Source organism: Oncorhynchus mykiss, chromosome 18 (genome assembly GCF_013265735.2).
Source record: "Oncorhynchus mykiss isolate Arlee chromosome 18, USDA_OmykA_1.1, whole genome shotgun sequence".
Lineage (NCBI taxonomy): Eukaryota > Metazoa > Chordata > Actinopteri > Salmoniformes > Salmonidae > Oncorhynchus > Oncorhynchus mykiss.
The window spans coordinates 19,807,972-19,830,926 of record NC_048582.1 but is presented as its reverse complement, the minus strand read 5'-3'; the positions used below and the strand labels follow the sequence as shown (position 1 = coordinate 19,830,926).

At 41.2% G+C, this 22,955-nt stretch overlaps 2 pseudogenes; both read right to left on the bottom strand.

The window, feature by feature from the left end:
* Positions 1-10,820: 10,820 nt before the first annotated feature.
* On the bottom strand, positions 10,821-14,278 carry LOC118941119 (annotated as a pseudogene).
* Positions 14,279-17,921: 3,643 nt separating this feature from the next.
* LOC118941067 lies at positions 17,922-18,925 on the bottom strand (annotated as a pseudogene).
* Between the last annotated feature and the right edge of the window lie 4,030 nt (positions 18,926-22,955).

The window sequence follows — 22,955 nt, the reverse complement described above, 5'->3', positions numbered from 1 at the left end:
ACTCAGTGAGCATATGTAGCCTTGCTATTGAGAATGGCCGCCTTAGGCAGACCTGGCTCTCAAGAGAAGACAGGCTATGTGCACACTGCCCACAAAATGAAGTGGAAACTGAGCTGCTCTTCCTAACCTGCTGTCCAATGTATGACCATATTAGAGACACATATTTCCCTCAGATTACACAGACCCACAAAGAATTTGAAATCAAATTTGAGTTTGATAAACTCCCATATCCATTGGGTGAAATACCACCGTGTGCAATCACAGCAGCAAGATTTGTGACCTGTTGCCACAAGAAAAGGGCAACCAGTGAAAAACAAGCACCGTTGTAAATACAACCTATATTTTCTCTTTTGTACTTTAATTATTTGCACATCATAACAACACTGTATGTAGACATAATATCACATTTGAAATGTCTTTATTCTTTTCAAACTTTTGTGAGTGTAATGTTTATTACTGTTACGTTTTAATTGTTGGTTTCAGTGTAGCATATTATCTGCTTCACTTGCTTTGGCAATGTTAACATATGTTTCCCATGCCAATAAAGCCCCTTAAATTGACATTGACATTGATATAGAGAGAGAGCGTGAGAGAGAGAGAGGGAGAGAGAGAGAGAGAGAGAGAGAGGTGTCATTTTCAGAATTTTTTGGGGGGACAGTCGATTTACCATAAGTGAGGAGGAAGTGAGAAGAAAGTTAATGAGCAAACATCCCAAAATTGGACATCAGAAGAAAATGCTGTTGCTGACCCCAATAATAAAGTGAATTTAGAATTCAGAAATCATTTCTGAGAACTAAGATATAAAGCTCATTCTGATCCAAAATTCTAACTGGTACTAGCACTTACTAATCACCAGCTGTTGATGAAATACAAAATGCTTTGATTGCTGCTCACCCAAACCAGTAAATCTCTGAAACATCAAGTTATGTCTTATTGCTTGGTCAAGGAAATGTCTAAACCAGTGTTTTAGATGACACACTTCTTCGTGTCTCCTTAGTGTAATAACAGTTTATGTCCACTAGATGACGGAATATGCAAAGGAATGGGTTAGTAATGAAGGATCGGGATGGCAGGGAAAGCAACATGGATAGTAACTTTTTCAAGAGGATACGCATTTTGGCTCCCGACAAATATAACCAAACAAAGTCAACTAATGAAATGTAAACAAAGAGTTTCACAAAGCTGAACATTATAAGTATTAGACATTGGTCCTGAATGTGTAACTCTCATGTTTGAATTCATTGCATTGCCTTGGAAGATTATTGAGTGAGGGAGAGTTATGTGTGTGATAGTCTGCGAAGACAAGACCGTCATGGAAAAGGGTTCCGTGTTTTACAAAGCAGGTATGAGAGAAGTATTCACAGACATCATAGCAGACATAGTCTTTATTTGTGAGACAAAACTGATGTTCTTTATGATGTTCTATATGGTATTGTGGTCCTCAAAATAACTGACAGATTATTATTTATAGGTCATCCAAATTATCAACATAACTCACAAAAAGTCTGCTTTACTGATAAAGACAAACTACAGTAGAAAGGAAAAAAAGTAAAGACCACTATCAAATTAGAAATTAGTAGATAAGGGTAATAACATTGTCTGGATAAGAATAAAACACACATTTGTATTACATTTTTGAAGAGATACACTAGCAAAAGACAACTAAAAACAGCCAGACTACATAGTAATCATTTTTACTCACAATTGTCAGAGGAAGACAGTCACAGTGAGCACTAGTGCAGCATAGGACTGTGATCACCTGAGTCGCGGTTCTACCACCCTGCTCCAAAGAGCACTTCCCTGGCATTTTACTTCACTAAACTTTATTCAAAATATATATTGGTATTTGTCTAGATTGATTTCTCACAAATAGCTACAAAACAATGTGAAAACTTAAAAGACTGGGTTGACCTGACACACAGTTGACTAAGGGGCAGAAAAGAAGGGGCAGAAAAGAAGAAGCGAGAGAGAGAGAGTCGGGGGGGAAGTCAGGCTTGTTTGCTCTCTCTCACAGTTGGACCGAATAAAATACTGATGCTGACCATATACGGGAACTTTCCGAGACCAGAGATATTTATTTCCTAGAACTAAGAACATTCTAATCCAAACATCAAACGGGTACTAACACTGACACTTTTTACATTCCAGATAATTTAATGTTCATTTCTTTACCAGAAGACACCTCCAACACTGTTTTCTAGAATTTGGCAGGACATCCAACCGGCCTCACAACCGTTGACCACATGTAACCACACCAGCCCAGGACCTCCCCATCCGGCTTCTTCACCTACGGGATTGTCTGAGACCAGCCACCCGGATAGCTGATGAAGCTGTGGGTTCCACAAACTGTCAGAAAGCATCTCATCTGCGTCCTCGTCATATTCACCAGGGTCTTAAACTGAATGCAGTTTGGCGTCGTAACCGACTTCAGTGGGCAAATGCTCACCTTCGATAGTCACTGGCATGCTGGAGAAGTGTACTCTTCACAGCCATATTAGAGGAGTGGGACAACATTCCACAGGCCACAATCAACAGCCTGGCCAGCTTTATGTGTCGCGCTGCATGAGGCAAATGGTGGTCAAACCAGATACTGACTGGTTTTCTGATCCATGTCCTACTTTCTGTGACCAGCAGATACAGTGCCTTGCGAAAGTATTCAGCCCCCTTGAACTTTGCGACCTTTTGCCACATTTCAGGCTTCAAACATAAAGATATAAAACTGTATTTTTTTGTGAAGAATCAACAACAAGTGGGACACAATCATGAAGTGGAACGACATTTATTGGATATTTCAAACTTTTTTAACAAATCAAAAACAGAAAAATTGGGCGTGCAAAATTATTCAGCCCCCTTAAGTTAATACTTTGTAGCGCCACCTTTTGCTGCGATTACAGCTGTAAGTCGCTTGGGGTATGTCTCTATCAGTTTTTCACATCGAGAGACCGAATTTTTTTCCCATTCCTCCTTGCAAAACAGCTCGAGCTCAGTGAGGTTGGATGGAGAGCATTTGTGAACAGCAGTTTTCAGTTCTTTCCACAGATTCTCGATTGGATTCAGGTCTGGACTTTGACTTGGCCATTCTAACACCTGGATATGTTTATTTTTGAACCATTCCATTGTAGATTTTGCTTTATGTTTTGGATCATTGTCTTGTTGGAAGACAAATCTCCGTCCCAGTCTCAGGTCTTTTGCAGACTCCATCAGGTTTTCTTCCAGAATGGTCCTGTATTTGGCTCCATCCATCTTCCCATCAATTGTAACCATCTTCCCTGTCCCTGCTGAAGAAAAGCAGGCCCAAACCATGATGCTGCCACCACCATGTTTGACAGTGGGGATGTTGTGTTCAGGGTGATGAGCTGTGTTGCTTTTACGCCAAACATAACGTTTTGCATTGTTGCCAAAAAGTTGAATTTTGGTTTCATCTGACCAGAGCACCTTCTTCCACATGTTTGGTGTGTCTCCCAGGTGGCTTGTGGCAAACTTTAAACGACACTTTTTATGGATATCTTTAAGAAATGGCTTTCTTCTTGCCACTCTTCCATAAAGGCCAGATTTGTGCAATATACAACTGATTGTTGTCCTATGGACAGAGTCTCCCACCTCAGCTCTAGATCTCTGCAGTTCATCCAGAGTGATCATGGGCCTCTTGGCTGCATCTCTGATCAGTCTTCTCCTTGTATGAGCTGAAAGTTTAGAGGGACGGCCAGGTCTTGGTAGATTTGCAGTGGTCTGATACTCCTTCCATTTCAATATTATCGCTTGCACAGTGCTCCTTGGGATGTTTAAAGCTTGGGAAATCTTTTTGTATCCAAATCCGGCTTTAAACTTCTTCACAACAGTATCTCGGACCTGCCTGGTGTGTTCCTTGTTCTTCATGATGCTCTCTGCGCTTTTGACGGACCTCTGAGACTATCACAGTGCAGGTGCATTTATACGGAGACTTGATTACACACAGGTGGATTGTATGTATCATCATTAGTCATTTAGGTCAACATTGGATCATTCAGAGATCCTCACTGAACTTCTGGAGAGAGTTTGCTGCACTGAAAGTAAAGGGGCTGAATAATTTTGCACGCCCAATTTTTCAGTTTTTGATTTGTTAAAAAAGTTTGAAATATCCAATAAATGTCGTTCCACTTCATGATTGTGTCCCACTTGTTGTTGATTCTTCACAAAAAAAATACAGTTTTATATCTTTATGTTTGAAGCCTGAAATGTGGCAAAGGGTCGCAAAGTTCAAGGGGGCCGAATACTTTCGCAAGGCACTGTACATAGCTGTATTCCCAGTCATGTGAAATCCATAGGTTAGGGCCTAATTAATTTATTTCAATTGATTTATTTCCTTATTTGAACTGTAACTCAGTCAAATCTTTGAAATTGTTGCATGTTGCATTTATATTGATGTTCAGTGTAACATAAGGTAAAAGTTATTCAGCAAACATCCCAGAATTGGAAAAGAATAGTAGATCTACCTTGCTTGTATGTACTTTATGATGTAATAGAACTAACATGGATACTGTTTCCCTTTGTGCACTGACTTTCCCCTTGTTATTGTTCTATTTCTCATTCATACTTCATAGACTAAATTTCATCCACAGGTGAGATGAGGTGAGGTGTGTGTGTGTGTGTGTGTGTGTGTGTGTGTGTGTGTGTGTGTGTGTGTGTGTGTGTGTGTGTGTGTGTGTGTGTGTGTGTGTGTGTGTGTGTGGCAAGATGGTAGTAAAGGTGTCATTCTCAGAAAGAATGATCAGTGAGTTAACATAAGTGAGAAGAAGGTTATAGAGAAAACAAACCGAAATTGGACTTGTCTGATCCATCTCACAATTGGACCGAATAAAATACTGACGCTGGACATCTAAGGGCACTTCCTGAGAACTGAGACATTTGCTGGCTGAGCTAGCTAGATATTTCTACCCAGAGACCACCAAAGAAAATCCTGATTGGATATTTTTCTCTCTTCAGTATTAACCTTTCTCTTTCCTACACAAACTGAAGAGATGAATTCAGAAGGTCATACAAATTATTGTAAATATTAAATAGAAATGTAAACAGAATGGAGGTGAGGGCCCTCGGAGTGTGGTGTCAGGAAAATAACCTCACACTCAACGTCAACAAAACAAAGGAGATGATTGTGGACTTCAGGAAGCAACAGAGGGAGCACCCTGCTATCCACATCGATGGGACAGTAGTGGAGAGGGTAGTAAGTTTTAAGTTCCTCAGCGCAGACATCACGGACAAACTGAATTGGTCCACCCACACAGACAGCGTCATGAAGAAGGCAGAGCAACGCCTCTTCAACCTCAGGAGGCTGAAGAAATTTGGCTTGTCACCAAAAGCACTCACAAACTTCTACAGATGCACATTCGAGAGCATCCTGTCGGGCTGTATCACCGCCTGGTTTGACAACTGCTCCGCCCACAACCGTAAGGCTCTCCAGAGGGTAGTGAGGTCTGCACAACGCATCACCGGGGGCAAACTACCTGCCCTCCAGGACACTTACACCACCCGATGTCACAGGAAGGCCATAAAGATCATCAAGGACAACAACCACCCGAGCCACTGCCTGTTCACCCCGCTATCATCCAGAAGGCGAGGTCAGTAAAGGTGCATCAAAGCAGGGACCGAGAGACTGAAAAACAGCTTCTATCTCAAGGCCATCAGACTGTTAAACAGCCACCACTAACATTGAGTGGCTGCTGCCAACACACTGACTCAACTCCAGCCACTTTAATAATGGGAATAGATGGAAATTGATGTAAAATATATCACTAGCCACTTTAAACAATGCTACTTAATATAATGTTTACATACCCTACATTTCTCATCTCAAATGTATATGTATATACTGTACTCTATATCATCTACTGCATTTTTATGTAATACATGTATCACTAGCCACTTCAAACTATGCCACTTTGTTTACATACCCTACATTACTCATCTCATATGTATATACTGTACTCGATACCATCTACTGCATCTTGCCTATGCCGTTCTGTACCATCACTCATTCATATATCTTTATATACATATTCTTTATCCCTTTACACTTGTGTATAAGGTAGTAGTTTTGGAATTGATAGGTTAGATTACTCGTTGGTTATTGCTGCATTGTCGGAACTAGAAGCACAAGCATTTCGCTACACTCGCATTAACATCTGCTAACCATGTGTATGTGACAAATACATTTGATTTGATTTTGATTTGATTTGCTGACCCCGTGCTTACATCTTTATCACAAATAAGACACCTTGCTTCCCCTGGTGCCAATTCAATGTAATAGTCCCACACTGGTGCTCTGCCATCTGAAAAATGTATATAATTGTACACACACGCACACACACACACACACACACACACACACACACACACACACACACACACACACACAGTGACAAGGATACTGAAGAGTCTGCTTAGGAGACACAAATACTCTCAACTGTTTGAATAATGAAAATAGAGTTTAAGTTACCTGTGATGAAAAACTGTCATTTCTATATGCAGGAAATCCTATTTTAATAATGGCCATGGTACAAATTGACTACTAAAGTGCAAGTCATAATCCCCATTACACCTTCCAGCAAAATCTGAAAAGTGGTTCCTTCATTCATTTATTCCATAGGATATTTTTATATTGACTTCAAATAAGGTCTGTGTTTCGTGTCGGCTTACACCACCTTGACAATTTGATAACTGTGTAGATATCCATAGGACAAGGTATCTCTGATCAATATTGGCTAAATATAAGCGAAGATAAAACATTTTGCAGAGTGGCTTTATGAAAATATTTTGACAAACCTTATCCTAGTGAGATTTACATGAGTATCAAAACGCTGAGGCGGTTTAAGCACGAAACAGACCTTATTTGAAGTAGATCAAGACATTCTCTATGGAAGACATGAACGGTAAAATAACGAAGGAACCCCTTTCAAGTTCAGCCGCAAGTTATTATAGACATCATGACCGACGACTATTTCTCTCTATACCACTTGTATTTCATATACCTTTGACTATTGGATGTTCTTATAGGCACTATAGTATTGCCAGCCTAATCTCAGGAGTTGATAGGCTTGAAGTCATTAACAGCGCTGTGCTTCAAGCATTGCGAAGAGCTGCTGGCAAACGCAGGAAAGTGCAGTTTGAATGAATGCTTACGAGGCTGCTACTGCCTACCACCGCTCAGTCAGACTGCTCTATCAAATATCAAATCGTAGACTTAATTATAATATAATAAACACACAGAAATACGAGCCTTCAGTCATTAATATGGTCAAATCCAGAAACTATCATTTCAAAAACAAAACTTTTATTCTTTCAGTGAAATACGGAACAGTTCCTTCAAATGTATGTCATAATTATGTACAATTCTGGCAAATTAGTTTGCATCGAGCCAGGCAGCCCAAATTGTTGCATATACCCTGACTCTTCGTGCAATGAAAGCAAGAGAAGTGAAACAATTTCACTAGTTAATATTGCCTACTAACATAAAATTATTTTAACTAAATATGCAGATTAATCGATTGACCTCTACACTACATGACCAAAAATATGTGGACACCTGCTTCAAGAACATCTCATTCCAAAATCATGGGCATTAATATGGAGTTGGTGCCCCGTTTGCTGCTATAACAGCCTCCATTCGTCTGGGAAGACTTTCCACTAGATGTTGGAACATTGCTGCGGGGACTTGCTTCCATTCAGCCACGAGCATTAGTGAGGTCGGGCACTGATGTTGGGCGATTAGGCCTGGCTCGCAGTCAGCGTTCCAATTTCTCCCAAAGGAGTTTGATGGGGTTGAGGTCAGGGCTCTGGGCAGGCCGGTCAAGTTCTTCCACACCAATATCAACAAACCATTTCTGTATGGACCTCACTTTGTGCACAGGGGCATTGTCATGCTGAAACAGGACAAGGCCTTGACCAAACTTTTACCACATAGTTGGTAGTACAGCATTGTCTAGAATGTCATTGTATGCTGTAGCATGAAGGTTTCCCTTCACTGGAACTGAGGGGCTTAGCCAAAAGCATGAAAAGCAGCCCCGGACCATTCATTCGGGCAGGTAGCATTCTCCTGACATCCGCCAAACCCAGAATCATCTGTCGGACTGCCAGATGGTGATGCTTAATTTATCACTCCAGGGAACGCGTTTCCACTGCGCCGGAGTCCAATGGCGGCAAGCTTTACACCACTCCAGTCAACGCTTGGCATTGCGCATGGTGATCTCAGGCTTGTGTGCAGCTGCTCGCCCATGGAAACCCATTTCATGAAGCTTCTGATGAACAGTTATTGTGCTGACGTTGCTTCCAGAGGCAGTTTGGAACTCAGTAGTAAATGTTGCAACCGAGGACAGACCATTTTAACAAGCTACGTGCTTCAGCACTCACCGGTCCCGTTTTGTGAGCTTGAGAGGCCTATCATTTCGCCGCTGAGCCTTTGTTGCTCCTATATATTTCATCTTCACAATAACAGCACTTGCAGTTGACCGGGGCAGCTCTAGCAGGGCAGAAATTTGTCACACTTCCTTGTTGGAAAGGTGGCATCCTATGCCACATTGAAAGTCACTGATATATTCAGTAAGGCCATTCCACTGCCAGTCTTTGTCTGTGGAGATTGCATAGATTGCATAGCTGTGTGCTCAATTTTATACACCTGTCAGTCACGGGTGTGGCTGAAATAGCAGAATCCACTCATTTGAAGCGGTGTCCACATACTTTGCATATATAGTGTATTTTATTATCATATTTTATGCTGAACATTTTGTATGACATATTATAATTAAAATATGCCAATAAACTGAAATAGTTTGATTATAGTTTGCATTAATTTATGAGATAAATGAGATCAAATATAAACATCAAGAAAATCTATGACAATGAAACAAAAGTATCACTTATTCAATTTACCATGAGACATTTAAGCACATATTACAAATATAAGCATTTCTTAACTAAGCTAACATAAGGAATTGTTTTAAATGGTTATAACATAGATCTTTTGGGTATTACATTTGGAATTTTATGACCCCTTTAAGTTTCAAAAAAATATGTTAAAAAATGATTTGATAAAATATTGAATTTGCCCTTTACTATTGTAGCATATAGAAACGCATTGAATAACATACTCATAAATGACTAAAAAGACAATCCAACAAAAATCATTAGGAATACGGTTTTGAAGTGTCTGTCATATATGTAGAAGATCTAAGGAAGCTCAGGAAATGTTTCTGTTTTTTTGGACACATATTTAACCCCTTATTTTTGTTGGGGTTAAAGTGTTCTCCGTACTTCCATTCGTTTCTATGGGTTACCTTCAGACGAGTCCCATGAAACTTGTGGGGATCGTAGAGTAAAACAGAGAACACCATCATGTTAGGGAAAGTCTGCCCTTTCCATAGAGTGGAACCGGTAGATGAGATGAGTCCGAGTGTCTTTCCAAAGAGGGGTCATAATAGTTTGTAGGCCAAACCGTTCGGACTCTACGGACGTTTTCGTGAGAAGATTTTCAGGATATCTCATGGTATGACAAACTTGGTAGCTTGGTCACCTTCCACTGCAGATGCGCAAGGCCGACATAACAGGTTGTAAAACTGGTCTTAGAGCGTTTCGTATTATTCTGTACTTAAATCCGAGACACTCCATCTAATATGGTATGTTAGGTTTCTCATGATTACATAAGACAGATGGGTGGGAGTATGACACAAATGTCTAGCAACCCAAAGGTTGCAAGTTGAAATCTCATTATGGACAATGTTAGCTAGTTAGCAACTTTTCAACTGCTTACTACCTTTTAGCTACTTTGTAACTACTTAGAATGTTAGCTAACCCTTCCCCTAACCCTTACCTTAACCCTTTAAACTAACTCCTAAACTTAACCTTAACCCCTAGCTTAGCTAATGGTATCCACCTAGCCACCTAGCTAGATTTCATAACATATATTATGTTTTGCAAATTTGTAACATATTGTACATATTGTGACTAGGGGCAGTATTTTAATTTTTGGAGAAAAAAAACGTTCCCGTAGTAAACGGGATATTTTGTCAGGACAAGATGCTAGAATATGCATATAATTGACAGCTTAGGATAGAAAGCCTGAGAAAAATCCAATCCGGAAGTGCCTCATGTTTTGAAAGCGCTGCGTTCCTATCTGTCCCTAATGAGCAGTGAATGGGCTATCAACCAGATTACTCTTTGTCCATATTCCCGAAGGTGTCTACAGCATTGTGACGTAGTTTTACGCATTTATGTTGAAGAATACCCGTAAGCGGCTACATTGCACAAGTGGTCACCTGATGCTCCCAGAGAAATTCTCTCGTAAAATACAGAGGTAGCCATTACTCCAATTGGTCCTACTGAAAAACGATAGATATTTGAAAAACACTTTGAGGATTGATTATAAACAACGTTTGCCATGTTTCTGTCGATATTATGGAGCTAATTTGGAATATTTTTCGCCGTTTTCGTGACTGCAATTTCCGGGCGATTTCTCAGCCAAATGTGAAGAACAAACGGAGCTATTTCACCTACAAAAATAATATTTTTGGAAAAAAGGAACATTTGCTATCTAACTGGGAGTCTCCTGAGTGAAAACATCTGAAGCTCATCAAAGGTAAACGATTTAATTTGATTGCTTTTCTGATTTCCGTGACCAAGTTACCTGCTGCTAGCTGGACAAAATGCTATGCTAGGCTATCGATAAACTTACAAAAATAATTGCCTAGCTTTGGCTGTAAAGCATATTTTGAAAATCTGAGATGACAGGGTGATTAACAAAAGGCTAAGCTGTATCTCAATATATTTCATTTGTGATTATCATGAATAGGAATATTTTCTAGGAATATTTATGTCCGTTGCGTTATGCTAATTAGTGTCAGGCGATGATTACGCTCCCTCATGCGGGATGGGGAGTCATTAGAGGTTAATACCTTAATATATACCATACAAAACATAACATGTCATACTTAATGTGGTCTTTCAGATAAATGTACAGAATAATACGAAATGCTCTGAGACCAGGATTTTTTTATTATATTACTTAGATTGATGCATTGGTGCGTCAGTACTATTAACGATTTCTTAAGATGCACTCCAGGATGCAGGGCACAGCAAAATCATAACATACTATTATGATTCATTAGATTCGTAACATGTCATATCATACAAATGAGTTTAAAACACTATAGATGACGTGTTACACAGAAAACGAGGACCACTTCTGGCTCGTGAGCACCACTTTCAAAACTACTGGCTGAAATTAGACAAAAGTTTGAGAGTGCATCTTCAATATTCTCATGTAAATATACAGAAAAGGTTCAGAGCGTGATGGTTGTTTCAAATCAAGGTTTCACTATCACAGAGCCTCCACCCCAGAGAGGATGGGATTTTCCTCAGCAGAGCCATCCTTGCTCTCTAAAGCCAACCGTAGTTGCTGCCAGAAGACCCCGGTTTGCTCCCCAGCTCTGGGCCAGCTCAGGTATGAGCGTCTCTTCACTAGCTTCCTCATCCGGTGGTAGGGTGACAGCTGGTGGGTAGGGATCTCCTCCAGGAACACCAGAATCAGGACGTCCTTCTGCTCATCAAAGAGCCGGAAGCTGGCAACCTGGATCTCCCGGGAGCACCACTCACTCTCCAGGTAGCGGTGGCTGATGACACAGATGGTCTTGCGGCTTCCGTAGATGCCGTCCATAATGTTGTCTATGATGGGTTTGCCTGGCTGGAAGTCCCGGTGGTGGAGACACAGCTTCCAGCCCTGTTCTCCCTCCAGCTCTGGCAGAAGCTCCCTCAGGACCCAGGGCTCATCGTGGGCGTTGTAGGAAATGAAGGCATCGTACTGACAGCCATGAGACAAGCGTTTATTCCTTTGCTTGGTGTCATAGAGGAAAGCCAGGAAGAGGTAATAGCCGTAAATGACCTGCCATTTCAGGAAGTGGTAGGCAAAAGATGCTACCAGGGTGAGGAGGACCAGACAAGTGGTAGAGATGTAGCAGTAAAGTCCTAAGTCCACTGTACAGAACTGAAGCTCAACATCCAACAGCTTGGTGTCCTTTAGATCGGCAGGATAGTTGCAGGTAAATTCTCCTGCACCAACAACTTGTGTTTGGTTGTCGCTCTCCATCCACTGGACAAACCAAGCATCACTGCAGCCACAGGTGAAAGGATTATCTTGCATGTCCAGGTATGTCAAGGCAGGGAGAGATTGCAACACTGTCTCATTGACTACTGTTATGTCGTTCTTGCTCACCTGCAAGAAAGTGACTCTACTGAGGTTTGCTCCTATGAGGAAATCTAAGGACTGAAGTTGGGCTTTGGACAGGTACATTCTGTTGAGCCTTGGGGTTGGTTGAAACAGCTTTGGAGTGAGGGCTGTGAACTCATTCTTACTGACATCAAGGAACCACAACCGTGGTGTGTGAATAAATGTGTTTGGGTGCAGGTCCTTAATATTGAGATTCCCTGCCTTGAATGCCAATAAAGATTTCAGACCTTCAAGGAAGTTGATAGGTAGATGACACAGTCCCTTGTGACGCTGACTATGGATCTGCAGGTTCTCCAGAGATGTCAGATGAGAGAAGGGTGGAGGGTCTAATTTACCATCATTTACATATGTGATGTAATTACAGGATATATCAAGAGATCTTAAGCTTGGAAGCCCCATGAGCACAGTGTTTCTTATGTCTATTTGAGTGATCTTATTTGAGCCCAGGTTAAGTTCTGTAAGGTTGACCAATCCCTCAAAGGCTCCATCTTCCATACTGGCAATCTGATTGTCATATAAAAGTAAAGTCTTGAGTGATGTTAAGCTTTTAAACTCTCCTTTTCTGATAGAGCTCAGTTTATTGCCTGCCAAATTCAAAGTCTCAAGTTTTTGCAAACCATTCATGAAGGCATCATTCAAGGTCAGGATTTTGTTTGATCCCAGTTTAAGGATCCTTAATTCTTTCATATCCTGGAAAACACATCCTGGAAGGTTGGGGATTTGATTATGGAAAAGAAAGAGTTGTGTGAGTCCTGTAAGATTGGAGAAATCTGAGCAGCCTAGTTTATTGATGATATTGAAGCTGAGATCCAGGATCTTCAGTGTAGGTAGATTTCTTGTGGCCTTTGGTACGGAAGAAAGCCTGTTGTGGCCCAGTTTCAAAGCACTTATTTGCTCTATTGATCTGAATGAAAATTCAGACAGCTGAGTAAGACCAGTATTTGATATGTCCACTTCTGTCATGTGTTTACATGACTGGAGAAATTCCTCAGAGAGATTACCTATGTTGTTATATTCGAGTCGGAGCACGCTGAGTTTAGGTATATGGCAGGCAATATCAGTGAGAGCCTTGACCTTGAGCCTTGAGCCTTTGACAAGGTCATTCAATCTCAGATGGACTAATGAGGAGTTGACAGTCTGCAGTACCATACCCATCCTCTCGAAAGACATCTCAATGCCACTCAAGTTGAGACGTTTGACGTTGCTCAGAAAATACCTGTTCAGCACATCCCATTCCATGCGTCCAAGTTGGCCACAGTAGGCGATGTCTAACACCTCAAGGTAAGGAAGAACATCTGCCGTGATCCTGAAGATTCCCAATGGATTCCGGGATAAATCCAACAGCCTCAGCTCTATAGAAGTGTTTGATATTTCCTGTGACTGGAAAGAGGTGAATCTGTTGCTCCCAATGTACAACTCCTGTAAGTGTGGTAATTGTACGATGGGCTGAACTTCCTTCATATTATAAAGGATGTTCTTGGTTAAATTCACTGTCTTCAAACTGGAGAGAGGCTGAAATGATGAGGAGCTGATGGTTGCAATGAGGTTGTTGTCCAGATGTAGCAGGGAGAGGTTGGCTAGGCCCTGAAACAAATGGTCTGACAAGGTTGTGAGTCTGTTATGAGCCAGACCCAGCTCCTGAAGAGCCTCTAGGTGTCTGAGAGACCCATTGTCCAATTGAGAGATCTGGTTTCTTGACATGTTTAGAATTTTGAGGTTTGATAGGCCTTTAAAATCCAACTTTCCAATTTTGGAAATGTTATTCATGGCCACATCTAAAACGCTTACTTTCCGTGGAATGTCTTTTGGTACAACTTCTAGGTTCCTCTTTTCACAGAGTACTTTCATGTTAGAGGGGTCACTGAGATTACCCCGGATTGTGCAGTTTTTCAGGAAGTACCCACATACTGGATCAGCAAGAACCCAACAATACATCAGGAAACAAAGAAAGAGTCTCAGCTGAGAGAATGTAGAACCACTTTGTTCTCCAGGCATGGTTATCTTGAGTGTCATTTTGAGGAGCTTGACATCTACTTCAGATCTAGAGAGAAAAACAAAGACGAATCCATTAACTAACTTACATCCTTTGGGGGCTGGAAATGTAACATAATTGAACAATTCAATGAAGTTGCAATAACACTGGTAGCTGTTGGTATTGTGGTCCTCAAAATAACTGACAGATTATTATTTATAGGTCATCCAATATATCAACATAACTCACAAAAGGTTTTCTTTACTGAAAAAGACAAACTAGAGTAGAAAGGAAAAAAGGTAAAGACCACTATCAAATTAGAAATGAGTAGATAAGGGTAATAACATTGTCTGAATAAGAATAAAACACACATTTGTATTATATTTTTGAAGAGATACACTAGCAAAAGACAATTAAAAACAGCCAGACTACATAGTAATCATTTTTACTCACAATTGTCAGAGGAAGACAGCCACAGTGAGCACCAGTGCAGCATAGGACTGTAATCACCTGAGTCCCGGTTCTACCACCCTGCTCCAAAGAGCACTTCCCTGGCATTTTACTTCACTAAACTTTATTCAAAATATATATTGGTATTTGTCTAGATTGATCTCTCACAAACAGCTACAACACAAGTGAAAACTAAACAGACTGGGTTGACCTGACACACAGTTGACTAATTGGCAGAAAACAAGGGGCAGAAAAGAAGAAGCGAGAGAGAGAGAGTCGGGGGGGGAAGTCAGGCTGTTTGCTCTCTCTCACAGTTGGACCGAATAAAATACTGATGCTGACCATATACGGGAACTTTCCGAGACCAGAGATATTTATTTCCTAGAACTAAGAACATTCTGATCCAAACATCAAACGGGTACTAACACTGACACTTTTTACATTCCAGAGAATTTCATGTTCATTTCTTTACCAGAAGCCACCTCTAACCTCCATTTCTCATTCTTACTTCATAAACTATAAAATGTATAATCTGTCTCATATGAAGGTGTGTGTGTGTGTGTGTGTGTGTGTGTGTGTGTGTGTGTGTGTGTGTGTGTGTGTGTGTGTGTGTGTGTGTGTGTGTGTGTGTGTGTGTGTGTGTGTGTGTGTGTGTGGAGGGTTAAGGTTAGAATTAGTGTTAAGTTTAGAATTAGGTTTAGGGTTATGGTTAGGAGCCAGGGTAAGAGGTTAAGTTTTGGTTTTGGGGTTAGGGTTAGAGGAAATTACGATTTTGAATGGGACTAAAGGAATAAAAATGAAGGAATAGAAACATAAAGAAGGGTGTCCTGGGGGATGATTTAACAAAATAAATGAGGAAGTGAGAAAAAGTTCATGAGCAAACAGACCAAAATTGGACTTCTGAATAATTGTATGACGGTGAAACTTTATAGTGAAACTGAACTGATATGGATACTTTGTGTGACTTTCCCCTTTTATTTATTGTTCTATTTCTCATTCATATTTCATAGACTTTATTTCATCCACAGAGGGGAAATACCATTGAATAAGTGGAGAGAGAAGGACATAAGGACCACAGGAGGCTGGTTAGAGGAGGACAGCTCATAATAAAGGCTAGAATGGAGAGAATGGAATGCTATCAAACACATGGAAACAACGTGTTTATGTGTTTGATACACTCTTAGAAAAAAGGTGCATTCTAGAACCTAAAAGGGTTCTTCGGCTGTCCCCATAGTAGAAGCCTTTGAAGAACTAGTTTTAGTTCCAGGTAAAAACCCTTTTGGTTCCAGGTAGAGCCCTTTCCACAGAGGGTTCTACATGGAACCAAAAGGGTTCTACCTGAAACCAAAAAGGTTTCTACCTGGAACCAAAAAGGTTTCTCCTATGGGGACAGCTGAAGAACCCTTTTGGAACCATTTTTTTCTAAGAGTGTACCATTCCATTTATTCTGTTCCAGCCATTACATTGAGCCCATCCTCCTCAATCAAGGTGTTACAAGCCGCCTGTGATAAGGACCTGTCTGCCACCCCTGGGGCAGTAGCCAGAGAGGCCCCACTGCCCATCTCCGGCATCAAGGAAGGCGTGTGCAGCCTACATCAAAGTGTATGTGGACTCTGAGTACCATCACTAGGAGACACCAAGCCTCCTGGCTTTCAGCAGGATCCGCCCAGAGCCTAACAAAATCCCCCCAGACATGATGGGCTGTGTGGAATAGGAGTCAGTGTGTGTGCGATCTCTGTTCAATGAATAACAACTGTGAACATCTGTACTCAATGGACAACATGGTGTCTTATTAGAACATTTGCCAAATCTGCTGTCAAAACATAAAATCACCTCACCACAATACACAAGTCACTCAAACAATGTTTTTTTAAAGGTTCAAATAATACAATCTAGCTCCATCAAAGATACTGGTAACTAATCCAAGATTTATCATCGGAATTGTTTCCAATGAGAGCAGAACAAGCAAGGAGGTGGCCAGAGCCCAGCACATGCTTGTGAGATCCTATTGGCTTGTTATAGCATGTATTTGCATATATCCTTTAGGGAAAGTCTACTCTGAAGTGCGAATGTTAAATAACTAAATTCACCCTTGCACTCCTAAACAGCTCGATTTAAAAAAAAACTTTGGCAAAGGATCAAGTCTACAGAACTTAGATCATTCTGTCCGTAACAGACTATACACTACATTAGAAGTCGACCGATTATGATTTTTCAACGCGGATACCGATACCGATTAATCGGCCGATATATATATACAGTCTTGGCCAAATGTGTCACGTTCTGACTTTAGTTCCTTTGTTTTGTCTTTGTTTTAGTATGGTCAGGGCGTGAGTTGGGGTGGGCAGTCTATGTTTGTTTTTCTATGTTGGTTTTTTGAGTTTGGCCTGGTATGGTTCTCAATCAGAGGCAGGTGTCGTTAGTTGTCTCTGATTGAGAATCATACTTAGGTAGCCTTTTTCCACCTGTGTTTCGTGGGTGTTTATTTTCTGTTTTGTGTGTCATCAGTAGACAGGACTGTTTCGTTTGTTCGTTCTTCCTAGTCGTTCTTTTGTTTAGTGTTCCGTTTTGATTATATTAATAATCATGAACACTTACCACGCTGCACCTTGGTCCTCACCTTCTTCCACCGATGACGGCCGTTACAAAATATTTTGAGAATGACACAAATATTAATTTTCACAAAGTCTGCTGCCTCAGTTTGTATGATGGCAATTTGCATATACTCCAGAATGTTATGAAGAGTGATCAGATGATTGCAAAGTCCCTCTTTGCCATGCAAATGAACTGAATCCCCCAAAAACATTTCCATTGCATTTCAGCCCTGCCACAAAAGGACCAGCTGACATCATGTCAGTGATTCTCTCGTTAACACAGGTGTGAGTGTTGACGAGGACAAGGCTGGAGATCACTCTGTCATGCTGATTGAGTTCGAATAACAGACTGGAAGCTTCAAAAGGAGGGTGGTGCTTGGAATCATTGTTCTTCCTCTGTCAACCATGGTTACATGCAAGGAAACACGTGCCGTCATCATTGCTTTGCACAAAAAGGGCTTCACAGACAAGGATATTGCTGCCAGTAAGATTGCACCTAAATCAACCATTTATCGGATCATCAAGAACTTCAAGGAGAGCGGTTCAATTGTTGTGAAGAAGGCTTCAGGGCGCCCAAGAAAGTCCATTAAGTGCAGGACCGTCTTCTAAAGTTGATTCAGTTGCGGGATCGGGGCACCACCAGTACAGAGCCTGCTCAGGAATGGCAGCAGGCAGGTGTGAATCCATAGCTCTTGTAATATAGATCCAGGACGGTTGCCAGCACCAGGCACTTTGTCTCCTCAGCCTTGGAGAACCTCCTTGTCAGACTGTCCAACAGGGTCTCCGTAAAGTTTTGATGCCTTGAGTAGAAGAACCCTCCTGCTGCAGCATCAGCTTCAGCACCGACACACTGGGGATGATGCATGCTGCTGTAGAGTTGGAGTGGCTCATCTCCAGTGTCACCTCCTCCATAGGTGAAACTATAAGGTTAGAGACAATAAGGTTAGAGACAATGTCCCACTGTGCAGCAGACTAACTGCTGATGTGTCCGTATTCACCTGCATACACTTTCAGTGCACGCCTCTGTTCAAACATCCTCTGCAACATGTGTAGTGTTGAGATCCAGAGAGTTTGAACTGCTTACATGATGCTGTGTTTGGGAAGGCCAAGCTCTTCCTGAATGGCCCTCAGCCTCTGTTTGGCCAGTACAGAGTAGTCAAAATGAGTTGCACAGCTCTTCAACATGGCAATAATGTCTAGCACAGCTCTCTGACTGGATAGGCCATCATTGATTACAAGCTGTAGGGTGTGTGCACTGCAGCTGAAGTCTGGAAGCTCTGCCAGCCTCATACCTTTCACCATGTTTGCCCCCTGTCCCTGAGGACCTGAACTACACGTTCTGTGTGGATTTCCCAGTATTCCAACATAGTCAAAAACATCTCTCTAATGTGTGATCCAATCATAGTCTTGACATTCAGCACAACCTGCTTTCTTGTCCAGATATTGTCAATGAAATGTCCAGTAAGGACTCTGTAGTGCCTGACCAGCAGTCAGTTGTGAATGCCATGTGTGGAGTGTTGACTGGTGCCACAAGATTCTTCACTTTCATCACAACTCTTTCATGTGTAGCATTTCTATCATTTCTGATCAAAATATTTTTTCATCTTTGATCCTGGGTTCAGCAAGAGTAATCAGCCGCTGAAAACCAACATCAGCCATTTTGCTTGTTTATTAAAAAGTTGTATGATTGTAGCCTGCGATGTCTGTGAACTGTCTGTATCACATTTTCCTTGTGAAGAATTTGCGTTTGCTTTTTTCATCATTGCTTCCTTATGGGCTTTTGGATGGGTGTTCTAATCGTGATTCCACAGGTTAGTGGTATTTTTTTATTTAGCCGTTGCTGACCCCATGCTTACATCTATATCACAAATAAGACACCTTGATTTCCCTGGTGCCAAATCCATGTAATAGTCCCACACTGGTGCTCTGCCTGTCATGTACTGTCATGTTGTGTCTTTTTTCTGTCCTTTCCCTTCACCCTGTCTCCCTCTGCTGGTCGTTGTTAGGTTACCTTTTCTCCCCCTCTTTTCCCCAGCTGTGCCTTGTCTCCTCCTAACTACCTCGTCACCCCTTTTCCCACCTGTTCCCTTTTTCCCTCTGATTAGGTCTCTATATCTCTCTCTGTTCCTGCTCCTGTCCTTGTCGGATTCTTGTTTGTGTTAGTCATGCCTGAACCAGACTATCGTCATGTTTGCTGCAACCTTGTCCTGTCCTGTCGGAATCTGCCGGTCCATCTGAGCCTACCTTTGTTTGGTTATTAAAGAAGCTCTGTTTACATTAATTCGCTTTTGGGTCCTCATTCACGCACCGTAACACTGCCATCTGTACAATGTATATAATTGTGCACACATGCACACACATACACACACACACATACACATACACAGTGACAAGGATACTGAAGAGTCTGCTTAGGAGACACAAATACTCTCAACTGTTTGAATAATGAAAATAGAGTTGAAGTTACCTGTGATGAATGTTGAGAACAAAAACTGTTATTTCTATATGCAGGAAATCCTATTTTAATAATGGCCATGGTACAAATTGACTACCAAAGTGTGAGTCATAATTCCCATGACACCTTCCAGCAAAATCTGAAAAGCGGTTCCTTCATTCATTTATTCCATCGGATATTTTTATATTGATATATTTTATATTTTATATTATCCTAGTGAGATTTACACGAGTATCAAAACGCTGAGGCGGTTTAAGCACGAAACACAGACCTTATTTGAAGTAGATCAAGACATTCTCTATGGAAGACATGAACGGTAAAATAACGAAGGAACCCCTTTCAAGTTCAGCCGCAAGTTATTATAGACATCATGACCGACGACTATTTCTCTCTATACCACTTGTATTTCTTATACCTTTGACTATTGGATGTTCTAATAGGCACTATAGTATTGCCAGCCTAATCTCAGGAGTTGATAGGCTTGAAGTCATTAACAGCGCTGTGCTTCAAGCATTGCGAAGAGCTGCTGGCAAACGCAGGAAAGTGCAGTTTGAATGAATGCTTACGAGGCTGCTACTGCTTACCACCGCTCAGTCAGACTGTTCTATCAAATATCAAATCGTAGACTTAATTATAATATAATAAACACACAGAAATACGAGCCGTAGGTCATTAATATGGTCAAATCCAGAAACTATCATTTCAAAAACAAAACTTTTATTCTTTCAGTGAAATACGGAACAGTTCCTTCAAATGTATGTCATAATTATGTACAATTCTGGCAAATTAGTTTGCATCAAGCCAGGCAGCCCAAATTGTTGCATATACCCTGACTCTTCGTGCAATGAAAGCAAGAGAAGTGAAACAATTTCACTAGTTAATATTGCCTACTAACATAAAATTATTTTAACTAAATATGCAGATTAATCAATCGACCTCTACACTACATGACCAAAAATATGTGGACACCTGCTTCAAGAACATCTCATTCCAAAATCATGGGCATTAATATGGAGTTGGTGCCCCGTTTGCTGCTATAACAGCCTCCATTCTTCTGGGAAGACTTTCCACTAGATGTTGGAACATTGCTGCGGGGACTTGCTTCCATTCAGCCACGAGCATTAGTGAGGTCGGGCACTGATGTTGGGCGATTAGGCCTGGCTCGCAGTCGGCGTTCCAATTCCTCCCAAAGGAGTTTGATGGGGTTGAGGTCAGGGCTCTGGGCAGGCAGGTCAAGTTCTTCCACACCGATATCAACAAACCATTTCTGTATGGACCTCACTTTGTGCACAGGGGCATTGTCATGCTGAAACAGGACAGGGCCTTGACCAAACTTTTACCATATAGTTGGTAGTACAGCATCGTCTAGAATGTCATTGTATGCTGTAGCATGAAGGTTTCCCTTCACTGGAACTGAGGGGCTTAGCCAAAAGCATGAAAAGCAGCCCCGGACCATTCATTCGGGCAGGTAGCATTCTCCTGACATCCGCCAAACCCAGAATCATCTGTCGGACTGCCAGATGGTGATGCTTAATTTATCACTCCAGGGAACGCGTTTCCACTGCGCCAGAGTCCAATGGCGGCAAGCTTTACACCACTCCAGTCAACACTTGGCATTGCGCATGGGGATCTCAGGCTTGTGTGCGGCTGCTCGGCCATGGAAACCAATTTCATGAAGCTTCTGACGAACAGTTATTGTGCTGACGCTGCTTCCAGAGGCAGTTTGGAACTCAGTAGTGATTGTTGCAACCGAGGACAGACCATTTTAACACGCTACGTGCTTCCGGTCCCGTTTTGTGAGCTTGAGCGGCCTATCATTTCGCCGCTGAGCCTTTGTTGCTCCTATATATTTCATCTTCACAATAACAGCACTTGCAGTTGACCGGGGCAGCTCTAGCAGGGCAGAAATTTGTCAAACTTCCTTGTTGGAAAAGTGGCATCCTATGACGGTGCCACATTGATCTATTCAGTAAGGCCATTCCACTGCCAGTCTTTGTCTGTGGAGATTGCATAGATTGCATAGCTGTGTGCCTGATTTTATACACCTGTCAGTCACGGGTGTGGCTGAAATAGCAGAATCCACTCATTTGAAGCGGTGTCCACATACTTTGCATATATAGTGTACTTTATTATCATATTTTATGCTGAACATTTTGTATGACATATTATATTTGAAATATGCCAATAAACCTAAATAGTTTGATTATATTGCATTAATGTATGAGATAAATGAGATCAAGTATAACAATCAAGAAAATCTATGACAATGAAAATTCAATTTCCCATTACACATTTAAGCACATGTTACAAATATAAGCATTTCTTAACTAAGCTAACATGAGGAATTGTTTTAAATGGTTATAACATAGATCTTTTGGGTATTACATTTGGAATTTTATGACCCCTTTAAGTTAAAAAATATATATTAAAAAATTATTTGATAAAATATTGAATTTGCCCTTTACTACTGTAGCCCATAGAAACGCATTGAATAACATACTCATAAATGACAAAAAAGACAATCCAACAAAAATCATAAGGAATAAGGTTTTGAAGTGTCTGTCATATATGTAGAAGATCTAAGAAAGCTCAGGAAATGTTTCTGTTTTTTTGGACACATATTTAACCCCTTATTTTTGTTGGCAAAAACGAACTCCGTACTTCCATTCGTTTCTATGGGTTACCTTCAGACGAGTCCCATGACACTTGTGGGGATCGTAGAGTAAAACGGAGAACACCATCATGTTAGGGAAAGTCTCCCCTTTCCATAGAGTGGAACCGGTAGATGAGATGAGTCCGAGTGTCTTTCCAAAGAGGGGTCATAATAGTATGTAGGCCATACCGTTACGTGAGAAGATTTTCAGGATATCTCATGGTATGACAAACACTGCTGTAGCTTGGTCACCTTCCACTGCAGATGCGCAAGGCCGACATAACAGGTTGTAAACCTGGTCTTAGAGCGTTTCGTATTATTCTGTACTTAAATCCGAGACACTCCATCTAATATGGTATGTTAGGTTTCTCATGATTACATAAGACAGATGGGTGGGAGTATGACACAAATGTCTAGCAACCCAAAGGTTGCAAGTTGAAATCTCATTATGGACAATGTTAGCTAGTTAGCAACTTTTCAACTGCTTACTACCTTTTAGCTACTTTGTAACTACTTAGAATGTTAGCTAACCCTTCCCCTAACCCTTACCTTAACCCTTTAAACTAACTCCTAAACGTAAC